Raw genomic sequence first — 25,397 nt, forward strand, 5'->3', positions numbered from 1 at the left:
CACAGTATTTATCCTTGAAAGGAAAGAACCTAAGAGTGTCAAAACAAGTAATGGCTTATTGTCATTATGATGCATTGGAAACACCTATTAATGTGTGCAATCTATTGACGTGTCTCCATGGAAATGCCAAGATGCCTCGTTCCTCGACAAGTGTAAACGAACCCTTTCAGATCACACAACATTGCAGTTTCTTTTCCTTCCTTTGTGTCAGTGTTTTTTTATTTCTAGCTTCCCTGACTGGTTTCTGCTCTGTTCAGCTATCTGCCAAGTACAACACACTGAGAACCGGTACTTATGCTGCCTAAAATGAATTCACTCAGTATTTGCTTTTCATTTCTTATATTATGGACAAATGTCTTTACAAAACCAGTGTGTCCTTGCAAGCTTTTTAAGTTTGAGCCTATCAATCTTGTCTTTTCACAATGTGTTTTTGTAACATGGTTGTTTCTTCGCTTATCTTTCTTTAACATTCAATGTTAATGGGAGACCTCTTTTCTTTTCATGTATACAAACATAAACGTTTTTATTTACCTCACTGTTGATTCTGTGCTTTTTCACTTTTCTGTGCTTTTTCACTATTCAGGAACTATGTCAACAATACAGCCCTACTTGCACACAATTGAATATTCTGAAGAGGAAATCCTTGAAATCCTTACATGGCAGGCAACTGTAACCAAATAGAAGCACTTGTGCATGAGTAAAAGTGATGTGAAACTGATAGTTGCTTGTCAGACAATAGGAAGTCTGAGAAGAGAAGTACCACTCGCGTGCAAGCAAACAGTATTCCTTTCACTTGCGTAAGAGAAAAACACAGTGCACCCCATTAATTGAATATTAAACTTGCTGGAACCAGATGAAGGCATGGTCACGTGTGCCCAAATATCATTCTGAGATGAAGGGTAATCTCAGAATCAATTATAACACAGTATGAAACCAATTTAACACTAAAGTTAAGTGACTGAACATTAACGTTATGAAGAGAGAACTGAATTAAGACTTTATTACCAACGCAGATTTCTTTGTTTCTTTTTGCTGAACATTGCAACTGTACTTACCTTGAGAACGGGAGTTCACCCAGGTTAGCAAGAAAGACTGTGAATATCATTGTTGATGTTGTTGTGAATTGCTATATTTTTCTTTTATGTATTTGATGTTTAAGTGTGACGGCCAGATATCCTGTGTTAGAGTGTTTTCTTTTAGTTTTGATAGGCAGGGAAATCCTTGTCAGAGTAGGGAAAGGGAGTTGGTTGATGAAAAGAACACCAGATGTAGCCCCACACACAGTATGTTGCATTGCTTCCCTGCTTCTGCAGACTAAACATCTCAATGGCGGTCCACAGAAAGGTAGGTCGGGGAGCAGTGGAACGAGGGTGGAGAGGTGCAGGAATGAGGATGTGGGGGAGCCCCCAAAAAGGAGCAGGGGTGGGGGAGAAAGAGTGACCTAGTGCAGGACAGTCTTCTGGTAGATCGCATTATGTGTAGGGTCTTCAGACCCAGATCTACCATGGCATCCAACTCACATGAATCCGCGACTGACGAAAATCACAGACACACCCTACCATCTTCATGATCTAGTGACATCTAATGAGCCTACATTGCATAGCATGCCTAAGTCTGATAGACAACCTTAATTGGGTGGAAATTATATAGGCCACCCATCTCCCAATGCGAAGGTACCTGACATACTAAATAAAGAACCATACATTCATTTTGGTGTTGCTTATTCAATTGGTCAGGCACCAATCATTGGTGCAGCCAGATTTTCACTACAGGGTAGGCCTGCACCATATACACATGGGCCTGAGTCAGGGGTTTCCATAAACTAAGGGAAATAAATTAATGTATATAGCATTCCTTGCAACCAGGCGGAAGTTTGAGCTTTTATTGAAACTAACAGATTCCCCTATTACAGCACTAAATGGTACTCATTTGATCGACTGTGTAAGGATGAAAGGCAGGAAGCATCCTGCCAACATGTTCACATTTGCATGCATCTCTGGAGATCTTTATGAATGTCAACCCTCTCAATTGCCTCCTCTCCCTTGGCACTCCACGTTGTTCTCTTTCTTTGGTCACACCTTTTTGTGCAGCACTGGTTTCTTATTATCTGTGTTTGTGCTTCACAAAATTCTTAGTTACATACACACATATACTGCACAGTTTTACTGATGCACAAAAGCAATAACCGCTGAGCATTAAACTTCTAAAGCTAGTAATGCAAGCAAAATACTGTGTACTTTTCTCACACAACTACGTCATTTTTATAGAAACATGTAATAACAGAGTTCTCCAGTCTTTTTCTATAACCCCTTGCATTGTTAATACACGTGATTTTGCATTCTTGTTCAGTTTATAAATCTAGGAGTCGTGTAGTTTGGTCAGAAATGGTTTTGGCCCAATCGATCGTGCATGTATTTTAACGCATAGATCGATCGGTCAAAAAATAACATCCAATGCAACTTTTTCTCACTTTAACAGATGTGAAAATGACTGGTCAGGTCCCGTCTCTTGTGCTAATCTTATCTGTTAATCCATCACCCTAAGTTCAAGTGCTCTCGCAGCACTAATTCAGATCCCCTCCCCTAACGCTGACATCACCAGACGCTCACGCCCCATTTCACAACCCCAATGCACGTCTCATTTCAACGTTCTCTGTGTGCAATCTATTGACGTGTCTCCATGGAAATGCCAAGACGTCTCATTCCTTAACAAGTGTAAAAAAAACTTTCTGATCACACAATGTTGCAGTTTCATTTTCCTTCGTGTCAGTGCATTTCATTTCTAGCTTCCCTGACTTGTTTCTGCTCTATTCAGCTATCTGCCAGGTACGACACACTGAGAACCGGTACTTATACTGCCTAAAATGAATTCACTCAGTGGTTGCTTTTCATTTTTTATATCATGGGCAAATGTCTTTACCAAACCAGTGTGCCCTTGCAAACATTGTGTTTTTGTAACATTGCTGTTTCTTTGCTTGTCTTTCTTTAACATTCAATGTTAATGAGAGACCTCTTTTCTTTTCATGTATACAAACATAAACGTTTTTATTTACCTCGCGGTTCATCCTGTGCTTTTTCACTATTCAGGAACTATAGCAACAATACAGCCCTACCTGTACACAACTTAATATTCTAAAGAGGAAATCCTTGAAAGATTGAAAGAGAAATAATCCTAGATGATGTGGAAACAAGTCATGAGGATCAATCACTGGAGCCTGAACCCAGTCGCATGGAACACGTTTCCACGTGGTGTACCTGCCATCGTTGTGAGCTCATGCCTACTCTGGTGGAGAGCTGTTGTTGCAGAGAAAACTCTGGCTGCTTGGCCTCCATTGCCAAAGAAGACACACAACCGCTATGCGTTACCGAGATGCATGACTTCAGGGCTGCCTCCCTTATACGATCTGCGTAGCCAATGATGATGGTCCTTATGCACAAACTTCGAGCTACAGGTCACCCTCTCATCCAAGCAATGAGTAAGTCCACTCTATATATGTTGTGTTTTTCACAACCGGGACGGCTAACATAAACGTTGTTCCCCTACATCAATATAACTTCGATGGATCACTTGACAAAAGAATGTTTCTATAAATTGGATGAATTACTCATTATAATCTGCAAACAAAGTGTTCATCTTCAAATTTATCATCCAAACAATTGCTTTTCTTTCACTTGGAAGTATCTCCAATGTGCATGCACATTTCTATTTTTTTACTTAATTTTTATTGGAATTTTAACAATCAAAACAAGGACCACAGTTACATATCACTTTGAAGCTTTGTCCATCCTCATGAACAACGCATTTCCCCTCCCTCCATTTATTAAACAGACAATGGTGGTTTCTTGTACAACGAAATCAAACAGTTCGGTGACTCTTCACTGTGAGTTAGACTCCCCATTCGGGGACAGTACTCCCAGTCCTTGGATTCATACTTGACCGGGTGCGTGTCCATATCCTCTAGGTAGGTCCTGTACATACCCAGCTTGTCCCACATGTGTTCCAATAGCACCCTGCACTGTTTTATTTTTACGGCATAGTCGGAGGTCTGAAAGGCTGAAGCCCCTCGCCTCCCTGGGGAGGGTAAGAGTGCATCACTTGGTCCTTGGGGTCTTGCCCTGCCATATGAATTTTTGCACTGCTATCTGGAGCTCTTTTAAGGTTGATTCCGGTACCTTTGTGGGGAGGGGTGTAAACAGGCACAAGAGTCTCGGCAGAACATTAATCTTTACTGCTGTCATGCGGCCATACCATGATAAAATCATGTTGCCCCACGGGTTAAAATCTGCTTTCATGGTGAACAGCAATGGCTCAAAGTTAGCTGTTGCCTGCGCTGCCAGGTTTCTGCTGACTTGTACTCCCAGGTATTGGATTGCTACATTTTCGACTTTGACCCCTAAGAATCTATTCACTAGATCTAAGTCCGGATAGACTGCTCGAAGTGGCAGCAGCATAGATTTCGATTTATTATTTTTTAAGCCTCAGAAGACTCCGAAGGTGTCAATTAGTAAGCGCAGGACCGGGAGTGGCGATGGGGCATCAACAAGGTACCCCAAGATGTCATCCACGAACAGAGAGTGCTTCCCTTTGAATTCGACCTGTCCCCTTTGAATCGCCTGTATTCTTGGGTGGTTCTTTACAGCTATCGCCAGGTGTTCCATCGTGAGGGCGTATATTAAAGGGGATAAAGGGCACCCCTGTCTCGTACCGCTTGTAAGGCTGAAGGGGGCCAAAAGCTCCCCATTCACTTGCACTCTCGCCGTCTAAGCCCTACACAGAGCTCCCACCCACTTTCTCATGTGTTCCCCAAATGCCATTTTCTGTAGGAGAACCGCCATTTACCTCCATTCACTCTGTTGAAGGCTATCTCCGAGTCAAGGGAAAGCAGGCTGGAATTGAGTTCTGACCCCTGCGCATAGTGCATTAGGTCAATGGTCTTCCGGATATTATCCGACCCCTGATGCCCTTTAATGAAGCCAACCTGGTCTCCATGGACCAGGGTAGGCATAATCCCCTCCATACTCTTACCAAGCACCTTCGTTAAAATGTTGACATCCGTGTTCAATAGGGAGATTGGTCGGTAGTAGGAGCACTCTGTTGGGTCTTTACCCTTTTTCAGCAGTGCCACTATAATGGCTCCCATCATTGTCTCGGGCAGTTTGTCCTCCTCGAGAACTGCATTGAAAACCCTAGCTAGCTGTGGGGCCAGGGTGGACTGATACAGCTTGAAAAAATTCAGAGAACCTGTCCTCCCCCGGTGTCGTACCTCCCTTCATTGCCTGGACAATTTCTTGCTCCTATACCAGGCCCTCAAGTCTTTCGGCACTGTCCCGCTTTGAACCCGGTATGGGTACCTCTGTTAGAAAGTCTTCTATAAGGGCCTCATCCCCATTGAACATTGATGTACACAGTCATTCATAGTACTGCTTAAAGGCCCCCCTATACCCGGGGTGTCATAACTCAGTGTCCCCTTGTCGGTTTTCAAGGCTTTAACCATTTTACTTTTCTGGGCCTCCATCAGTTTCCACGCCAATATCCCACCTACCCTGTCCCCCTTTTCATAGTATTTTTGTTAAAGGAATAGGAGGTTCTTTTCGGTCTTGCTCAATACTAGATCCCTAAATTGGGTCTTGTACTGGTCTAGGGCTGCAGCCTGCTCTTGGGTGAGAGTACCGGTTGTATTTGCACTGTTTTTTCTCGTAGGGCCTTTCCCTGGTTTTCCCTTTCCCTTTTATTGTGCCCCTACTTTTATTAGGACACCGCGAATGGTGGCTTTAAATGCATCCCATAGGATATGTGGGCTTACCTCCCCATTATCGCTCAACTCAAAGTATTCTACTATGTTTTCCAATACTATTTGAGCTGTTACCGCGTCCTTCAAAAGGGCATTGTTACATTTCAACCTCCCCATTCGCCGACGTCCCCAACCCGCCCTAGGTCATGGTCAGACCAAGGCACCGGGTCCACCTGTAGATTTTATGTATGGGTGAGTAGGGCACATTCCACCAGGATACAGTCAATCCTTGAGAATGTTTCATACATTTTTAAGTAATATGTGTATGGGGGATCCCTCATGGCTGAGCTAGGGAGTGTGTCCACTAGGCCCAGGTCGAGGTTGATTCTGCAGAAACTCTGTGACATGGAGTCGTCTGCTGCTATGGTTATTAACATTCTTTTCCTGTCTCTACTGGGGGTCTAGTCCTGTCTCTAGTGGGGGTCTAGTACCATTTTGAAATCCGCTGCCACTATAAGAGTACCCTCCACAAATAGTCTCAGTTTATCCCTAATCCCCCACCTCAAAAAGGCACATGACCCTCGTTCGGGCCATAGATCACCTATAATTCCCCTCATATGAACAGATATCGGTCCTCCGGCTTCATAATTGAAGCCTCCATCTTGAAGCCCAGGTCGTTAGCCATAACAATTGCCACTCCCCTCTTTTTGGTCTTGTAAGAGGCATGGTGCACTTCCATAATCGCTCCACCCCGAATGCCCGGTTCGTTTCCCCTTGCCCAGTGAGTTTCCTAAAGAAAGAGCAGGTCTAATTTTGCTTGCCTGAATTCTCTACCCAGGAGGGATCTCTTTCTAGGTGAGTTCATTCCCCTGATGTTTGGAGAGCCTATCTTCAAGACGGGCAATAGATCAGCCATTTAAATGCTTGGGCGTCTCTCTTTCCCCGACCTCATTATGTATCCCTGGGATGTCCCCATATCCAATTTCACTTTACCATTGCCCTGTTGTCAGGGCTTGCTGTGTGTTTGAAAACACCAATACCGTTCCCTCCTCTCCCCCGAACCCTTAACCACCTCTCCCCATCCCACCCAGGTGGAGCCTGTCCCCACCTGCCTCCCTCTTTCCCCGTTTCCCTCCTCCCCCAGCAGCCAGCCAAAAAATTTGACCATTCCTGGTGCTTGACTGGACCACCAGTTTGCCTTCTTCCTCTGGGCCCTTCCTTATCAACACTGCGTGAGTAGAGCCCCCACATTTTTCCCCCAACCCGTCTAAAATTCCTTCTCCCCCCATCGCCCCTGTTGCCCCATGATGATTGTCACATTGCTTACATATCACTCTGCCGTTCCCCCCCCCCCATACTTGCTGTTAGCAGGGGGAGCGAACCCAATCCTGGCTCATATGCTTGTGTATTGTCCTTTGGCCAGTCTGTGTCCTTCATTCGTTGGAACCTCCTGGGCCGCCATTGTGTGGAGGAGAGGGAGTGTTCAATTTCCTTTTGTCGCCTCCCCGGTGGGCCAGCCATCTCTGATCCTCCGCAGTATCCACATACTCTTGAATTGCACCTTTAAAGTCGTCTTCGGAGACCAGTCATGACGGTTGGCCCACGTATTTGAACGAGAGCAAGAAGGGGCATTCCTTTCTCCCGTAGGCATTGGGTTGGTGGGCCGCACATCCGTCGTCTGGCCAGGGAGAATGCACACAGGTCTTGAAAGATCTTTATTATCGCATTGTTATATGTGAGGGTATTGGCTTTCCTAGTTTCCTCCAAGATTTTCACCTTTTCAGTGTAATAGTGGAAGCGGACGAGGATGGAGCGAGGGCCTGCAGCTTGGCTCCCTGCCGTATTTGCCCCATCAATATTGGGGTCAGTTGTTGCATCATTCCTGAACAGGATGCGGATCACATCTTTGACAGCTCGACATATGCCTGTCTTGTACTTTGTCCACTCTCTGGTCCATTTTCTCGAGCCTACACCCAATGTTCGCTCGCATGTCTCTTATTTCCTGCAGTATAGTTGCAATGTCTCTTTTCGTGGACATAGAGTCTTCCGCCTGTTCCAGTGTTCGATCCATCACCCTGCCTGAGTCTGGTCTGCCTTGGCTCCCCCTGACTCCCGGTAGCGGAATTCCTGAAATGTCTCCCTCCAACTCATTCATCTTCGTCCCCTCAGTTGCTGGTGCCTTTCTTGTGTAAGGGCCGTCTGGGAGGGATGCTGCTTCCCACCCCTCTATCTAACGGGAAAGTTCTTGTCCTCTGCTCTCCCCTCTGAGTGTGAAGTAACAGGTTCAATTGATGCTGTTAGGGCCCTGTGGGGCAGGTGGAGGGGGGGATCCCACTCTGACTCTTATTCTCTGTACCGTCCTTTCTTTCTTTCCTGCACCGTGAGGATGGTGCCTTCATTTAACGGGGATCATGGGTAGAGTCCCCAACTTTTCCCTCCAGTCCGTGTGCAGGTCAGAAGTCTGTGTTGTATGAGGGAACGGTCGTGACAGAGCATCTGTTCCCTCTCGATATATCTAACTTGTTGTTGTTGGGGCCCAAATGTCCCAGATCCGAAGGCCCAAACACTGTCACTCACCTCCGTTGCTGTCTTTCGGAGTTACAGCCCGGTGCACTTGGTGTTTGTAGTGCGTGAGGGGGATTGTGTACTGCTGCCCCCTCTTTCCTTCTTCAGTTTCAAATGAGGCCGGTTATCGCGAATTCCTGTACTCTCCCACTAGATCCAGGACACCCGGTAGTTGGTGTCTCAGCAGGGCGGGCACACACCCCAGGAATGAGTCCCGGGGGCCCTCACCACAACCAGTTCCGCTTGACCTCACCCGAGCCCCCCATACATGTGGAAGGGGGGTTGTGGCTCAATATGCTCCCCACTTCCTATCCAGGCTTGCTTCACTTTTGTCTCCTGTGAGCATATTTTCCGGGTCTCACCCTTTTCCTCCAGGGCCTTCATCTATGGTGTTGTATTGGGGGGGGGTCCCCCGGCTGTCCAGTTCTTGCCCCGGTTGGGCAGATTGAGGGGCCTCTCTTGTGTGTCACTTTCCCTTTAGGGAGTGCTGTAGCTCTCCTATGGCCTGCCTATGGGGTGATTCCTTTGGTCCCACAGGTGTCTTCTTCTTCTCTGGCGGGTCGCTCCCAGGCTTTCTGGTCTTCTGGCCTTTCTGATTGATCTTTTCCTCCTTATTACTGTGCCTTCTGCTTGCCCGTGTTGGCGCCCGCAAGGTTCAGATTGGGCTTCACTTGGAGGGGGAGGGCTAGGCCCCCTTATTTAATGCAGACACCCGTGCTCCTTCCCCAGAGTGCCCCAGGGGGTGCCCCTGGCACCAGTGTATTTATGGGTCCTTGTGCCGTTTCACTGAGTAGTGGGGGGACCTCTGGAGATCGCGTGGCCTTGGCCCTGCTCCTCCCTACCTTACTCCTTACTTCTGTCCTTCCGCGGGTTTCCCGCGATTCTCTGCTGGTTCCTTCTGCGGCTTGGAGCAGCCCTCACTCCAATGCTACCAACAATGAGGGAGACCCCGGCGGCCCGGCTTTCAGGGACACACCGGCCGCCCTGCTGACAGATGGGGGGGGTCCTTCCCTACCTCCTTCGTGGTCCTCTGCAGGTTTCACTTCAGTGTGAAGCTGACCTACGCTCCAACGTCACCATCCTTGAGGGGAACCCCTCCCCCAGGCGGGCCGGCACTCCCGACCATGCCAGCCCCCCAGCTGACAGATGGGGGTGGGGGGGTTGCTACCGTCTCCGCTTCTCCCTCAGCTGTTGACCACCACGGTGGGGGGTGAGCTGGACTCCTCTTCTGCTCCACTACACTCCTCCAGCGCTCTTATGCCGGTTGCTCTTCGCCGTGTGCGCCTCGCCTTGCTTTGTCAGTAGAACAGTGAGGAACGCTTTTATTTCTGGGTTGCTGCGTTCTCTCCTATATCTACGTTCTGGCAGACCATTTTCGCCTACTTTTTCGCTCACAGGTGTCACAAGTGCCTATCCTCAAGGGGGCGAAGACTGCTTGATGGAGGGGGCCTCTAAGTGGAGGCTCAATCCACTTTTACCGGTCCCTGGAGTGGGAGCGCTAGACCGATGATGCTTCCATCAACGCGCCCCCTGGTGGCCTCTCGTGCGTTCACATTTCTAATTAATCCCTAATTGAAATCACAAGTAATGTCAGTACTTTGCATGGATAGGTACATTTTAAAGCATAAAAATGCCTTACATTTTACAAGTCAGTGCAAACAAAAGAAATGGAATTATTGGATTAATTTAAGTAAACTGTTTCTGGGTCTCTTACATAGGTGGTACAGACTTGTGTCATGTTGTGCCTTTACATGGTGGATTTATGGAAGACTGGGATTTCGGGTTTGACGAGTAATACCTGCCTGTATGGTTTGAGCCATTCATGATGAATTCCCCAGTGACCACGGACAATACAGTGGATTTATACAGACAGTACCTCAACTGCAGCAGTATAATTTTAGTTTCATTGCCATCCACTTTACCAAACTAAATAAACAAATTTAAAAATGAGTTAATCTGAAAAGTTGTTAGAAATGTTTTGTAAGTCCACAACACGTCCAAACATCTAAGAGTATTGTAAAAGATTGATGTGCTTTAACAAGTTTACTGCCTATCGCGCTCCCCTCATCCACATCCATCATCCCTCTGCTATCAATGGCTGTTCGCACCGGTGGGCGTGCGCTCGCAAGGGGCTGGGGAAGGATGGGAACGCTCAAGGTGCTGAATACCATGAACACCACAAAGGGTTCTTTCGCATGGGGATCCTTATCCGCATGGCAACTCCAGGCCCAGTGTCTCCAGACTGTTCTTTGAAGACCCCGTTCCTGCAATAAACATATGTCTGTATCATTTGACTGTGTTCCGGGCCTATCACGCTCGCCTCATCAACGGAAGTCCTTCAAAGGGGGCAACCTGCACCACATTGCTGCTCTTGACTCTTGCTCAGCTGTCAAACAGTCCTCTGACATCTACCATCTCCTGGAAGAACTCGATTTGGATCTACTCGGTCTGACCAAGACTTGGTTCACGGCCAGCTCTGTCACAAGCTTTGACACTCTCCTTCCTGATGGCTACAAGATACTCTCTGAACCCAGAACCAACCGTCATGGTGGGGGTGTAGCCTTGATCTTCCCAGAGTGGATCCCTAGGTCTGTCACTCCTACGCAGGACTACTCCTCTTTTGAATGCCTGGTCTACAGGCTCTCTATCTCTCCTGGCTTTTCACTCACTGTGGCCACTTTCTACAGACCACCTGACCAGGTTGCACCTTCCTCTCTGAGTGGGGTGACCTTGCCCCCTCTCTCCTCGCCTCTACCTCTCAACTTCTCCTCCTCTGAGACCTTAACATCCACCTGCATGCTACCTGCCCTTGTCCAGGACTCTTTCACAATCTCTGCAACTCTCTCTCTCTCTCTATCCTTCCCTCTGGCCCAACTCGCTCTACAGGGCAACCCTGAATGGTCAGAGCTCCCCCTCTCCGGCTTTCTCAACACTCCTCTATCCTGGAGTTATCATTTTCTCCTTTCCTCCCACCTCTCGCTACCCCTCAGGCCAAGCTGACTCCTGCATTGTCACCAACCTTCTCGGTCATCGACCCACGAAGTGTGTGTCAGCTGAGGATTTTTCTGCTATCTTCTCTACTGCTTCTGCACCTTTGGCTGACTTACACCCTGACACAGCCCTATCAAACCATCATCTTTCTATCTATAACACTCTTGAGGTACTTACGCCTGTCATGAGGATCCGCTTGAAGCCCCCATCCAAGTGCAACTCTTGGTATGACTCCGACCCCGTCACCCTCAAACACAAGTGCAGGATGGCTGAGAGGATGTGGAGGGCATTAGGCGCACCCTCTGACAAACTGGCCTGCCACCTGCTCCAACGGCAATACAAACTCTCTGTCCTCACCAAGAAAAGAGCCCACATCCAAGCCTGCCTCTCTGCGGCATCTAACAACTCGGCCCAACTCTTCAAAATATGCAAGGTGCTGACCAATTCTGCTGTAGTCTCTACCTCTCCTGTTCCCACCTAAGCCCTCTGTAGAGCCTTGGCTTCTCACTTCATCAATAAAACTCAGGACATCCTGTCCACCCTTTCTTCCTCTTCCTCCTCCTTGTCCACTCCTGGCCTGCCTGTGGCCGTCTCTCCTCCAACCTTCTCTTTCTTTCCCTTGTTCACCCCTGACAATGTTTCTAGACAAGTCCGATCTATGAAAGTCTCATCAAAAAAGGTTCTCCCCTGTTCATCCAGAACCATCAAGGACCACATTGACACTGTTGCTCCAGCCTTGACCAATTTCTGCAATCACTCCTTTCCCACTGGAACCTTCCCTTCCCCCCTTAAGCACTCCCTCGTGCACCCCCTGCCCTCTGCAGATCCTTCCTCTCTGGCTAACTATCACTCAATCACCATCACCCCTTTCCTAGGTAAACTCTTGGAAAAGCTGGCCATCTCCCAGCTTAATCTGCACACTGAATCTGTTGGTTTTCTCCATGACAACCAGTCTGGCTTCAGAGCTGCCAGAAGCATGGGAACTGCTCTCCTGAACACCTGTGAAGATCTGCTCTCAAACCTTGATTTTAGCCTTCCTTCTGTCCTCATTCTCCTCAATTTTTCTTCTGCCTTTGATACGGTCAACCATACCATCCTGCCCAACTGCCTCTGTGATAACCTGGGTATCACTGATCAGGCCCTGGCCTGGCTGACCTCCTTTCTCACTGATCCTCCCAGGTCCAACTGGGGTCTTTCCTCTCTTCTATCTCTCTCTCTCTCTCTCTCTCTCTCCACTTGTGGTGTTCTCAAGGGGTCTAACCTCTCTTCCTGGCTTTTCAACTAATAGCTGGCACCTCTTGCTCACATCATTGCTTCCTTCTGCTCCAACTTTCATTGTTACATGGACGACAACCAGCTTTCCTTCAGGCTCCCCTCAGCTGCCTCTTCTCCTTCTCTCATTCCAGGCTTTCTGACTGCAACTCAGGAATGGTGTGCCACCAATGATCTCTGTGTTAATTCCAGTAAGACTGAGATCCTCCTCATCGAAACACCAGCTCCCTTCTTTCCTCTCTCTCTCTGGCTGCCCACCCGGGACCCTCTTCCTGCTACTTCCTGTGAACTACACCCTCTCCTTCTCTCCTCACATCTCTGACATCTCCAAGAAGTCAAGCTATCAGCTGCACCTCCTCAGAGGTATTGTTCCTTTCCTCACTTCTCCCCAGAAGCTCACTCTCTCCAGAGCTCTGGTCCTCTTTAGGCTGGACTACTGCAACAGCCTCTTTCTAAATCTTTCTGCCTCTACTCTCCAACCTCTTCAACTTATCCAGAACAGGACTGTGAGGGTTGTCCTTGGCCTCAAGCCCAGAGATCATATCTCTCCAGCTCTGAAATCTCTACATTGGCTCCCAGTGGAGGCAAGGATCAAGTTCAAGACTATCTGCATAATCCACAAAGCTTTCAGGGGACTGGTACTGCACTACCTCCAACTCTCTCTAGCTAAACATCTCCCCTCTCAACCTCTCCCCTCATCCACTTCCAACTCTCTGAGGGTCAGTCGCTTTTCCAAGCAGAGAGTTGGGGGCAGATCTCTATTTTGGGCTGGGGTCTCTCTCTGGAACATCGTCCTTGCCACTCTCGAACTTGAGCAAAACCACCTCCGGTTCCAGAAGCAACTCAAGACCTGCCTCTTTGCTTCCGCTTTCTCTCTACCTCTCCCCTGCTGATGTCCCGACTGCTCCACGCACTGGTCACCTGGCTGAACTTGGGCCCAGGCTCCTTCTTGTTCAGCTGCACTTCACATTGCCTCACGGCTCCCCTAGCACTTGTGGTCTGTATCTGCAACCCTACAGTCTCTTCTCTCTGCACTTATGAGCCACCCATTGGCTGCACTTCTTTTGCTACCTGCACTGAGCCACACGGTGGCTGCACTTTTGAGTTACCTGTACTTCTCCCTCCACTCCCCCCTCCCCCTCGGCACTTCTCCCTTTCCACTTCCCTGCACTTGTGTGATCTGAATGACACAGGGCCTATTAAGATTGTTCTTTTGTCCTCCCTATGTTTCCCCCTCCTTTCTTGTCGCGTCTAGAAACACTTGGGTACAGGGACGTTATGCATATCATATCACATCCACATCCATCCGCCTCTGCTATCAATGACAGCTCGCACGTGTGGACATGCAATCGTAAGGGTGCTGCACTGGAAGGATTGAGGAAGTTAAACATTGTCATAGAGGCCTAGTGGGTGTGAACAAACGCGTCATAAATTCACATACGCACCCACTTCTGTAATCCTCTATAAACACTGTGGGAGTTAACAATAAAACATCTGTAAGATCGTCAACGGATACCGCCAGCTCTCCACTTTTTACCTTGCTTGCTGAGTCAGCTCATCTGTTCTTCCACGTAACGGTTTGTCAACTTTTACTATTGTTTTCAGTAGTTTAAATGTTCTCTGCTAGGCCACCTTCTAGTGCCTTAAACTCTATATACACCCTATTCTCATTTTATTTTATTCAAAACTTCTACACCATTATCAACCGTCCTATGCATTTTTATCTCTGTAATTAGCACATAACATTCCAAATATTTTTCCAAAGGTAATCTTTCGTAGTACATGTTTTCAATGCATGTTTGGTTTAGGTGCCATTTTTGATCAATTACATTTTTTTTATTATCAAAGGAATATGATGTTTGATTTACTCACTGTGATACTTTTCTAATAGTAATATTTATTTATATTTATTTAACAGATCATAGGGACAATCCAACAATGCCTTCTTGTATTGTTTTGTGTTGCACTAATAACAGCCATGCTAAATGTTAGAGTACAGTCCTGCATGTATTTCCAAAGAATTTCAATTTAATAAGAAAATGGCTCTTGAGCTACGGATTTCGAATGTCCGAAATTGAAAACAGACCCAAGGATGTCTTGGATGACGTGAGGGGCAATTGATTCCACGTCTGCAGAATGCACTTCACAGAAGATATGCGCGAACAATCACAGTACACTAAAAAGCATCACCCCAGACTCCTTCGCAAATTACTTTCCAATGCAGTTCCAACTGAATTTCAGCACACGCTGACCCAGGTGAGTAGTGGACACTGAATTTTTAAATGTATTTTACCATTTTCTAAATTTGCCTGTATAATATGTCTTATAAATGACCACTCAATACATTGAAATAGTCCGTGAACAGGTAACATAATAAACAATTTTCAGTTTTTGGGGAATATTTCCATTGGTATTTTATTACACAAGTTTCCTTTGTGGCACGATGTACTGTGGTTTGTACATTTAGAACTTAAGATTACTTTGTGTATGCCTACTTTAGAGATACTCGAATAGTGCAGTGCAATGGGAGCCTTTCCAAAAATACACAATCACAATTCCGTCCTTTAAAAATAGGCAAGTATTTTAAAATGTCTGTCTTTACCTAGGCCGCATTGATGGAATTGCAGACCGTTACCATGGAGGAAACCACAGACACGTCCAACATCCTAATAGTGAGGCCAAGCAACTTGCACACAAACCTTTTTGTATCCTTTTTAATGTGGTCCAAATTATAATACTAATGTCCATTTTCTTTTGAACAATGCTATGAATATATACATCAATTAAACGACTGTAAAGCTACACCAACCACTATTACAGAGTCAACAGCAACCTCACTCGCCTTTCAAGTAATTATTTTAGAATATTCCTTCAGATGCCATTATACAAAATAAGCATTTGTTCAAGTTCAACTTAAAACATATTGATTATTGTTATGTATAATATTAGCTTTTGATACAAACTGGCGTGTGTGCTTCTTTGTCAATGTCGACCATCTTTTACCTGTAATTCTTTTTATTTTACATCTTTATTTTTACAATTAGTGTTATATAGGCGGAGACTGGAACTTCAACAATCTACTATTCTTCTACTGCCACTGGTCTGGAGGATAAGGTATGCGAAGTGATAATGTATTGATTTATACTAATAGCTATTGATTGAAAATATATGTTTTACATTTAAAAGAACTTATTTTTTTGACAATTTGCAATACTGTCAGCAAATTGCAAAGCATTCCATCAACAACCTTGATGTATTTATTGCAGAAACATATGCAACAATGAAATTAAACCTTCTGAAAAATGTACTTTGTCACTGAATAACATAGACCCTTTCACTAATGGAGTATGTTTTTGTTTATAATCTTTAGCTGTTTAGCGACAAATTGAATCTTTGAAATAAAATAACATTAAAACGCATTAAAGGGGCTACAGTCAATATGTTTTTCAGGATGATCTCGCACCAACTCTCTGTGACATCCCTGAAGGTTATCAGGTACAGTTTTCAAATATGTCTTTTTAAAATGTCACATGTACACATTGTTCGCCTTTATGTAAAAACTAATTTAAACATTTTAATCAGACGATTAACCATATCTTTTTACATAGTTTAAGTTATATTGTAAGGTCGTAAATCATTAAATCAACTTTCTCGAGATGTACTTTGGGAGAGATTTTAACATGAAATTGTTTAACAATTTAATCTATGTTCTTTGAATGTGTTATGTAAAAGGAATGTACTGCTGAAGCGGTCGAAATTGAAGAGCACATGGACAAGAGATATACATAAGATATTGTAAATGATCAGTTATCGATTTTAACTGTGATGTAATGTTTGATATGTTCTAATGGTTTACATAGTGATGTTTTGCTATATATGTATATATGATTCTTTAAGTGGAAGAGAAAATTTCAAGGTTTATACAATTTCAAAATGCTGTTTTTCAGCTTGGTACGGTGGTGGGCAAATCCAATTTGACTGTTTCAAGGAAAATTTGGAAACAAAGGATACATAACAGAACGTTTTTTTTTTTAAATGAGTTGTTTATCAGTTATTTCATTGATATTACATATTCTTGTTGTAATTCATATATTCTGTATGTGTGCTATAAATTAAGCAGTTATTTCTCTACAATTAGAGGCCTAGGAAGAAGGAGCGTAAAGTCTCAGAAAACTACACAAGCTAATGATGTTACTTGCCAAACCGTTGTCACTTGGAAGCAGCTACATTGTGAGGCTCAGCATGGTCCTTGCAAGATTCAGTGTCGTCCAATACATGTGGGATATAGACAAAAGTGAGACTGATTATCCCTCTTTACGCTACTATGCCAATATAACACTGTTTATACATTAACATATGTGGTCAAGGTAACCCATATTCCACATGAAGAAGGTGGCAGAGTACACACTAAAGATCTGTAAAAACATGGTTTATTAAATTCTGATTATATTGCATAAAACAAGCTTTTTAAGAGACCTCAGAGACACATGGTTTAACATCGTAGTTTTGTCATGTTTGACACTGATGAAAAGACTAAAATACAGTGCAGCGTCACAACACTTAGCAAAACACAGGGAAAATAATTAACAATACTAAGAGTGAATCACAAGAAATACCAAACAAAAACAAACAAACCTAATTAAACAATTACAAAGAAAACAGAAGAACCCTAAATTATTTTCTATCGGTCTCTTGGATAGTCGACATGTTTCGGTCTGCTTAAATATTTTGGACACTATCCCTAGTGTCGTTTAACGTAATGGTTAAAGGTCATCTTCAGGACAATGATTTCTTCACAATTACACAATGATTCTTTTTTTGCCCCTGGTAAATGTTCGTGAGAGATTAATCTAGAAAACATATAAGGAGAAATCAGAAATCGTGGGGGGTTACACTTAGTGCAGTTACTGCCACTTCATAGCCATCTCTGGCATGTAAACATATATACTTTCTTTCTACATATTACACGATTCTACACATACATAAAAGAGTACACTAGGTTGAGACAACACATGTTCTTTTTTTAATTGGCATGGTACTAGTAGCGTAACAAAAAATCTGTATTAACTGCAGTTCAGAATAACTTTAGTGTCCTATATACATTCACACAATCACAGTGGGGAGAAGTGGGGAACTAATCTTAGCATTTCCGCAGCAGTGACAAACACATAGCATAATTAGTGCTATTAGTAGAAATCTCAAGGGCTGAGTATTAAAACTGTTACTACATCTAGAATTTCTAAGCAATAGTTAAATTGCATTGGAAACGGTCAAACTTACATTTGACAAGATTGTCACAATGAGTCAATCAGGACAAAGTCGCCTTTGGCAGATTTAGCAGTTGTCTATACAGGCCCATACATTGGCTCTTAAGTGGCTTGGTCCCGATCCAATTTGGGATATCTGTAATAGCCATTTGTGCCATTAGTTTGTTTCAAAAATGGTTTTTTGTGACTATTGCACAAGGCATATCATGTTGTCACAGACTTACTTTTTTTTAATGTTCCAGGTCAATAATAGGTAACTGATGCAATATTCAAAAAGAAGTTCTGCGTTTTCATCTACGTGCTTAAGGCACGGTTCTGTAAAGTGAGAGAAACCGTATAAGTCATTTTATAAATTATTTTAGGCAGTTAGACCCAAGAGGCACTACAGTTGCTATTGGGAGGTTAAACAACTTACATGCAGTTCTAAGAAAATGCCCACAATTCAGATGAGTGGGTAATCGATATGCATCGTAGATTTCAAGAAGTTTTTATTTTTCCCAAGGGTGGTGTTCAGTCAATCACTGCAAAGAGAGAGCATATTTTAGTTATACAATGCCCGGTAAGTGGCCACAAACTCCTTTACATAAGGAAACCAAAAAGATGATTCCATGCACCTGCTATTTTCCAACAAGAGTGTTGGTAGAAAGTAAAGAGAACGAGAAACAAACTTACCAACGAGCGCGAGGCTGGCATAGACGGCTTCTGTTGCTACCTGGTGAAGACCGATTGCCTAATCAGGGCGGTCTTAAAAAGCTCTAGTTACTGAGTCACGTGATTACGCAGTGACACGGAAATCAAACGGTCACATGATAGAAATTGCACGTTACTCGAGGGGGTGGATGCTGATTCTGAATACTTGAGTATATGTCTAACGGTCTGTGATGTTGTACATGTTAGAGTACACATGTAAAAACAGCCAAGTTTATGAATGTGCATCCTTGATGGAATTATTTATATTTATATTTGTAGATGCCTAGTGCGCACGAAAACTCCTTTATCACGCGATCATATGATCACATATTTGCAATGTTGCAAAGACGCGTTTGGAATTCGAATGATGATAAAATTCGAGAGAGAGAGTTGAAGAAAAAGAGTTCGAGGAGAGGAGGGCGTCAGAGACCTGCCGTGATAAGTGCATGCCTCTGTTGTAAAGTAACAAGGCACACTTACCTAATTAGTTATGGTTTTACGGGTGACAGTAAATGACACAAAGTGCATGGATGCATATTTAGATTATATGTGCACAGTTATGTTGCCAGCTATACAATATGTGTACAACTTAGTCATGCAAAGGGAGATGGAAATTGCGGGCAGTGCAGGGCATGTCTAAATAAACATACACGGCAAATGGTATGTATGTTAATTCACATTTGTGAAATACTGGAGATACATAACTCACTGAATCCCATACCTGCAAGGATCAGGTACTACATTACTTTGTTTAGCGGTTCCATGTTTTGTTTTGGAATCGTGCTGCATAGTCTTTAAGATTTACACTGCCAAAGCAGCTTGTGTGGGTCTTCTGAGATGACATATAGCCACATGCGACGGGTGCCCTCCATGACCGCACTAAAAATGCCAATTATAGGAGGGTATTCCACTCCACTGAAATATTGAGGCACTGCTTAACAGTTTGCAGGGTGTAGATCCACCGCTGCTCGCACCACGCCAATAGATGCTCTCTATTGCCCCCTCTGGGTGTCGTCGGGATTCTTTGAATCACAAACCGAAATAATTCAGTGTACTTATGTTTTTTGAGCTCATAATGAGCTACTAGGTGTTTCTTTTCTATCAAATTTTTTTAAACATCGCCGATGTTCGCAGATGCCTTGTTTTATGGGTCTTTGAGTTTTCCCGATATACAACAAGTTACATGGACATATACGACGCAATCTGTTGTGCAGTTAGAGAAATCTTGCAGTTGCCAGGTTTTTCCATTTAGCTCGATGGACGTGACATTTTTTGTCAGGGAGCAGACTGAACATCGTCCACATTTAAAGTGTCCCGCCACGGGGGGTAAGCCCCATAGTGTGGTCTGCTGATCGGTCTTTAGTGGTACCAGATACATGTGTACTAGCATGTCCCTATAATTCTTTTGTCTTTTAAAGGTAAAACAGAGGGGTCACTGGATTGAAATCTGTGGTATTTAACATGTATCAGTGTTTTTTGATGATACGTCTCAATCCGTTGCTAATAGGGCTGTAAGTGCTAACACAGGTAATCTTATCTTCCTTTCTAGTCTTTTCGGGATTTAAGCACCTGCCCTGTTCACATGTTGTGCTCGTTTGCAGGCACGATGAATTGTTTTGCTCAGATACCCTCAGACTTTCAGTCTCAGTTTCAGATCTTCTCCTTCGTGGACATAGTCGCTCATAGATGAGCAGTTGCGTCTAATTCGGAGAAACTGTCCCACTGGCAGGTTTTCACGAAGGCTCAGTGGATGGAAACTGGTATATTTCAGTAACGTGTTTTTATCGGTGGGCGTCCAGTAGAGCGTTGTGGTTAAGGTGCCTGCGGTGGTCTTTTTAATCAAAAGATCTAGAAAGGAGACTTGAACCAAATTGAACGACATGGTAAATTGAATATATGCATTCTGATTATTAAGCCAAGTTAGAAAAGTTTCCAAACTCGGAATGTCACCTCTCCACAACAGTAGAACATCGTCAATGTATCAAAACCATTTTATGATGTTGTTGTTATATGGATTAGCTTCATGGTATACTGACGATGTCTCGAACGAATACATAAGAAGGTTTGCTAGGTCAGGGGAAAACGTGGCACCCATGCTTGTTCCACGTATTGGGTGGTAGAAAGAGCCATTGTACAGAAAAAAAGTTTTCCGTAAGAGCTAATCTAATGCATTCCAAAATGAAATTTGTTGGTACTTTATTCATTGTAGAAATGCGCTTATTCAAAAAGGATTCCATGACTCACAGGCATTCAGCCTGCAGAATGTTGGTTTATGAAGCAGTCATTTCAAGGGTTACCAAAAGATTGCCTTGTGTCATAATTTGATCTTTTAAGAGATTGATCATATTGGTTGTGCCCTTCACGAAAGAGTTCATTGATCGAACAAAAGGTCTCAGGAAAAAGTCAGAGTAGATGGAAAGAGGTTCAAGAATCGAGTTTAGGGCAGAGACTATCGGTATCCCTGGTGGTGTAGTGGTGTTTTTATGAATTTTGGGGAGAAGGTAGAAGGCCGGAATTGTGGGATATTTATTGATCATAAAACTATGTGCATACTGAGCTATTCACCCTTTGCCCAAAGCATGGTCGATCAGACTTTTAATTTCCTCGTGAATGCGGGGTGTTGGGTCTCTCTCCAATTTGCGGTAGAACACTGGGTTGTTCAGTTGTAAATTCACCTCTGTTTCGTATAGGGTTTTGTCGCATAGGACTATCCCAACGCCCTTGTCTGCAGGTTTTATGTGAAAAGAGGAGTTGTTTTTTAACATTTGTAAAACCATTCTATCTTCTTTTGATATATTGTCTTTCGAAGGACAATATGGCTGATGAGACCATTGAATTGATCGGGACAAAAGTGGATGGCGGTTTTAGGCCTGTGACACCCTGTTCTTCTTTAGATGGAGAGAAATCATTGAAAAATAATTTCAAACGTATTAACCTAAAGAATTTCTGTAATTCAATTTGAGTTTCAAAGTCTCTGGCTGGAGTGGTGGGTACGAAACTCAACACATTTTTTAAGATATTTATTTCTGAAATTGTAACAGAGTGCAAGGATAGATTGAAGACCGGGATCACCAAGTCGGCGGGGGTCTCCACCAATTGCGAGTTTGCATTCTCGTGGTCCCTGTTGCCAATTGGGGGACCGTCTCCCCCTCCCACGGAAAAACTGGGGTTGGCCATTGGTGTTAGCACTGGTAGCTAAATTCCCACTATCTGAGTCACCACTACTGCTTGAGTTAGAGGTGTTTGTAAAACTAACAAATTTGTTTTTTTGTCACCCTATGTAGTTACCTCTGTTCTGGGCCATTTTATTTATGTCGTTGTAATAGGATTCCACAAGATATGGATACGTAGTGGTTTTCTTGTAACTGGCTGCATCTTTTTTATACTTCCAGATTTTTTTAGCCAGCGTTAATTTTTTTAATTTTTGTATTGCCTCTTCTATTTTTTAAGTTTATCCTTGATGTTTTGTATCAGGTTTATTTTCCAAAGCGGCTATTTCCTAATTTTGTTTAGCCGCCTCCTCCACTGATGTGTCCACTGATGTGTCAATTATGAGGATTAGGAAGTCTCTCGAGCATTTGTTACCCACGGCACAAAATTTACCCTTGAATTTAGGTTTATTGATAAACACACATGGAATATTTTTTATTTGTAAGCCCTAAAGAGGCTTATAAATATATATATTTTTTTAAAGTCCAATACATGTGGACAATTCGGAACTATCACACACAGAAATAACCGAAGCATCTTAACTATTGATTGACGATTGTGCTCATGGTGTGGACTTCACTCTTCCTAGTGTTAAGGAGTTATCCACCACCATGGAATCGTAAACCAGTATATTTCAGGATGATTGGCTATCAAAGGAACCAAAATACATTGGGCCTCATTACGAATCAGGCGTTAAGGGGTTAACGGCGCCGTAAACGGCACCGACCCTTAACGCCTGATTACAAGGTCTGTTAGCGCCATGGTGATATTAACGCCTGCTTTTTGCAGGCGTTAAAATCCATGGCGCTAAGGGACCATAGTGCTAATTACGCCACCATAATTTACGGTGGCGTAATTAGCGCCTTCCCCACTCCCATTATGCCCTATGGGGCAAAAATGGGAATGGGGAAGGGTAAAATGGGAAATGGGGATTTACCGCCCCACTCACCTTGGAATGGGGCGGTAAATCCGCCATCCACCATGGTGTAAACATAGTTTACACCATGGTGGTAAGGGTACGACCCAGGCGGTAACTTACCGCCTGGGTCGTAATGAGGCCCATTATGTTCGACTGCTGCCTGATTGAGATTATGAAAATGATTCAATGTGATCATAAATTGTGTAGGAGGTTTTTTGGGGAGCCATTGGTAAAGTTTACTTGTATAGTCAAAGGCACCAACCTGAAGATCAAGGATAGATGTGTACACCACCATAACTCATTTTCATGGTCTGCTCAACCTATACTTGGAAAAGTGCCTTCTGGAAATGTACTTTGCTCATCTGCTTTACTGCTTAGCGGATCAACGTACAGTACAATTTCAAGTTTTACTAACTTTGTGGGACTTGAGTTCCTTTCAAAAAGCCAGTACTTCAAATATCAGAAGGATTTCTTGTTCCCTGCTATTAGCCAGCCATGCACACTCGAACAGTTGTCAATGAACAATGCTCTTGCTGGCAAAAGGCACTGTCTTGCTGGTGAGGGACAGTGTGACAGTCCAGGGTGTTCTGCTAAATACTGCACTTACCACATCCAAGACATGGGAACCAAGAAAATAGTGAGTTCAGTTGTCGTGCAAGTATCTGAATGTACATCTTCTGTTGCCATGGAAAAATATGGTATCATTAAATCCATTCAACTTCTTCAATCCAGAGGACTGCAAATAAACCTGATAGCCACTGACAGGCACTATTGAATAGCCAAGGCTAAGGCCAGACATAAAGCATCAACATGATGTATGGCACGTTGCAAAATCAATTTTGAAATAAATTACAGCTGCTGAAAACATTTTAACTTGGTTAGTGTATCAGCAACCATCTTTGGTGGAGCTCAAAAACTTGTGATGGATCTGTAGATATTCTGTTTGAAAAATGGTGTTCATTGTTTTATTCTTTATAATCCGCATCATACCCGGGGTTATCAGGGCGCAGCAGTTACAAGGATATGCGAAGCTTAGTTACAAGGAGTGTGGTACAGGATACCTACTTGCAAAGCATTAATTAAAAGATGGGTATATACAAGTGTTACAGACAGCTTGCAGAAACGTTGTATAGAAATGTTTACAGATGTTTACAGATAATAAAGGATGGGCATAGATATATACAAATATTACAGGCAATGTGTAGGAGAGTTGTGGTTACCACCATAGGGGTAGCCAGTCAAGAGACGCGAGGGGGGATGCATTACATACAGGCATAAAATGACGATTGTTTACCGTTAGCAGAAAGTCCTTGCTGGTTGCTATAGAGGATTCAATATCGTACATTTAATGGTCATTGGATTTCAGTCACAGGATGATGTTAGTTCTGAAATGTTTGTAAGATTGGTCTATTCTCAGTGTAGGAGACAAGGAGTTCCATAATTTAGCCGCTTTCACGGGGAAGCTGTTGCCACCAATTGTGGAGAGTTTGAATCTGGGGATGGACAGGCGATCTCTGTTTGCTGATCTGGGTGGTTTTAGATAGGTCTGTTTGTGGAATCTCTCAGCCAGGTAGATGGGGGCAGCTTTGTTGAGAGATTTGCGGGTGAGTGAGAGAGTTTTTAGAAGGATTTTGTCATTAGTTCGGATCCAGTTATTCTGACGACTGCTCTCAGAGATGTAATCTCTTCTGGAGATGCCTAATGCCACTCTAAGGGCATTGTTTTGTAGGGTTTGGATTCTTCTGATGGTGGCTTTAGTCGAGCCTAGATAGAGGGCCTTGCAGTAGTCCAGGCAGGACAGGATGAGGGCTCTGGCCAGGATGATGCAGCTACTGTTAGAGAGATATGGCTTACCGGTTCGGATAAGTTTACATGTATAAGCCGTAGAAGACGCTAGTGAATTGACCTGTATGGCAAAGGAGAGAGTTGAGTCGAGATAAAAACCTAGTGTTTTTACCTCATGTTCTACCTTAATGCTATTGCCGTCAATTATGAATGAGGAATAATCAGATCCTAGTTTTTTTAGGTTAGAGTGGGTGCCCAGGATGATGAGTTCTGTTTTATCATCATTCAGGCATATGCCATGCGTGGCCATCCATGCCTGGATGATGATGTAGACTCTGTTCACCAAGGCCAAATCCTTGTCGTAATCCCCTGAAAGTGGGAGGAGGATCTGGCTATCATCTGCAAAGTTAGTGTAGGTGATACTGAGATGATCCAGATCATCGAAAAAGGGCTTGGTAAAAATGTTGTACAATGTGGGCGAGACGCAAGATCCCTGAGGCACACCACAGGTGATGGGTATAGGGTCAGCTGCTGCTAGAGGCGAGAAGACCCTCATTGTTCTACTACTTAAGAAGGATATGATCCACGTGACATTGTCTTTGGGGAAGTGTGCTGCTGTGTCAAGGAGGTTGCATAGGATAGCATGGTCAACCAGGTCTAACGCAGCCGTGAGGTCTAGGAGGAGGAGCAGAGCTGATTTACCATTGTCCCTAAACTCATCGACTTGGGTCTTAAGATCGATGAGGGCTGTCTCCGTTCCATGTTGAAGACGGAAGCCTGATTGTCTTACTCCTAATAAATGGTGTAATTCCAGATACTTTTGTATTTGTATATAGGCCACCATGTCCAGAATTATTAGGAGGAAGGGCACTATAGTAATTGGCCTATAGTTGGTAGGTGTGGATGGATCTATAGTTGTTTTTATTAGGAGTGGAAGTACCCAAAATTGTTTAAGGTTGGTAGGGAT

General features: G+C 43.9%; 1 long non-coding RNA gene across 1 annotated transcript; it reads right to left on the reverse strand.

The window, feature by feature from the left end:
- Positions 1-16,973: 16,973 nt before the first annotated feature.
- On the reverse strand, positions 16,974-18,549 carry LOC138563926 (uncharacterized). The gene is made up of 4 exons (XR_011299948.1): positions 18,499-18,549; positions 18,242-18,347; positions 17,840-18,141; positions 16,974-17,409 (listed from the first exon to the last, which is right to left on the reverse strand). It is a non-coding gene; the product is annotated as an uncharacterized lncRNA (long non-coding RNA).
- Between the last annotated feature and the right edge of the window lie 6,848 nt (positions 18,550-25,397).

This window comes from Ambystoma mexicanum, chromosome 1p, assembly GCF_040938575.1.
Source record: "Ambystoma mexicanum isolate Mex_15411 chromosome 1p, UKY_AmexF1_1, whole genome shotgun sequence".
In the NCBI taxonomy this organism is placed as follows: Eukaryota; Metazoa; Chordata; class Amphibia; order Caudata; family Ambystomatidae; genus Ambystoma; species Ambystoma mexicanum.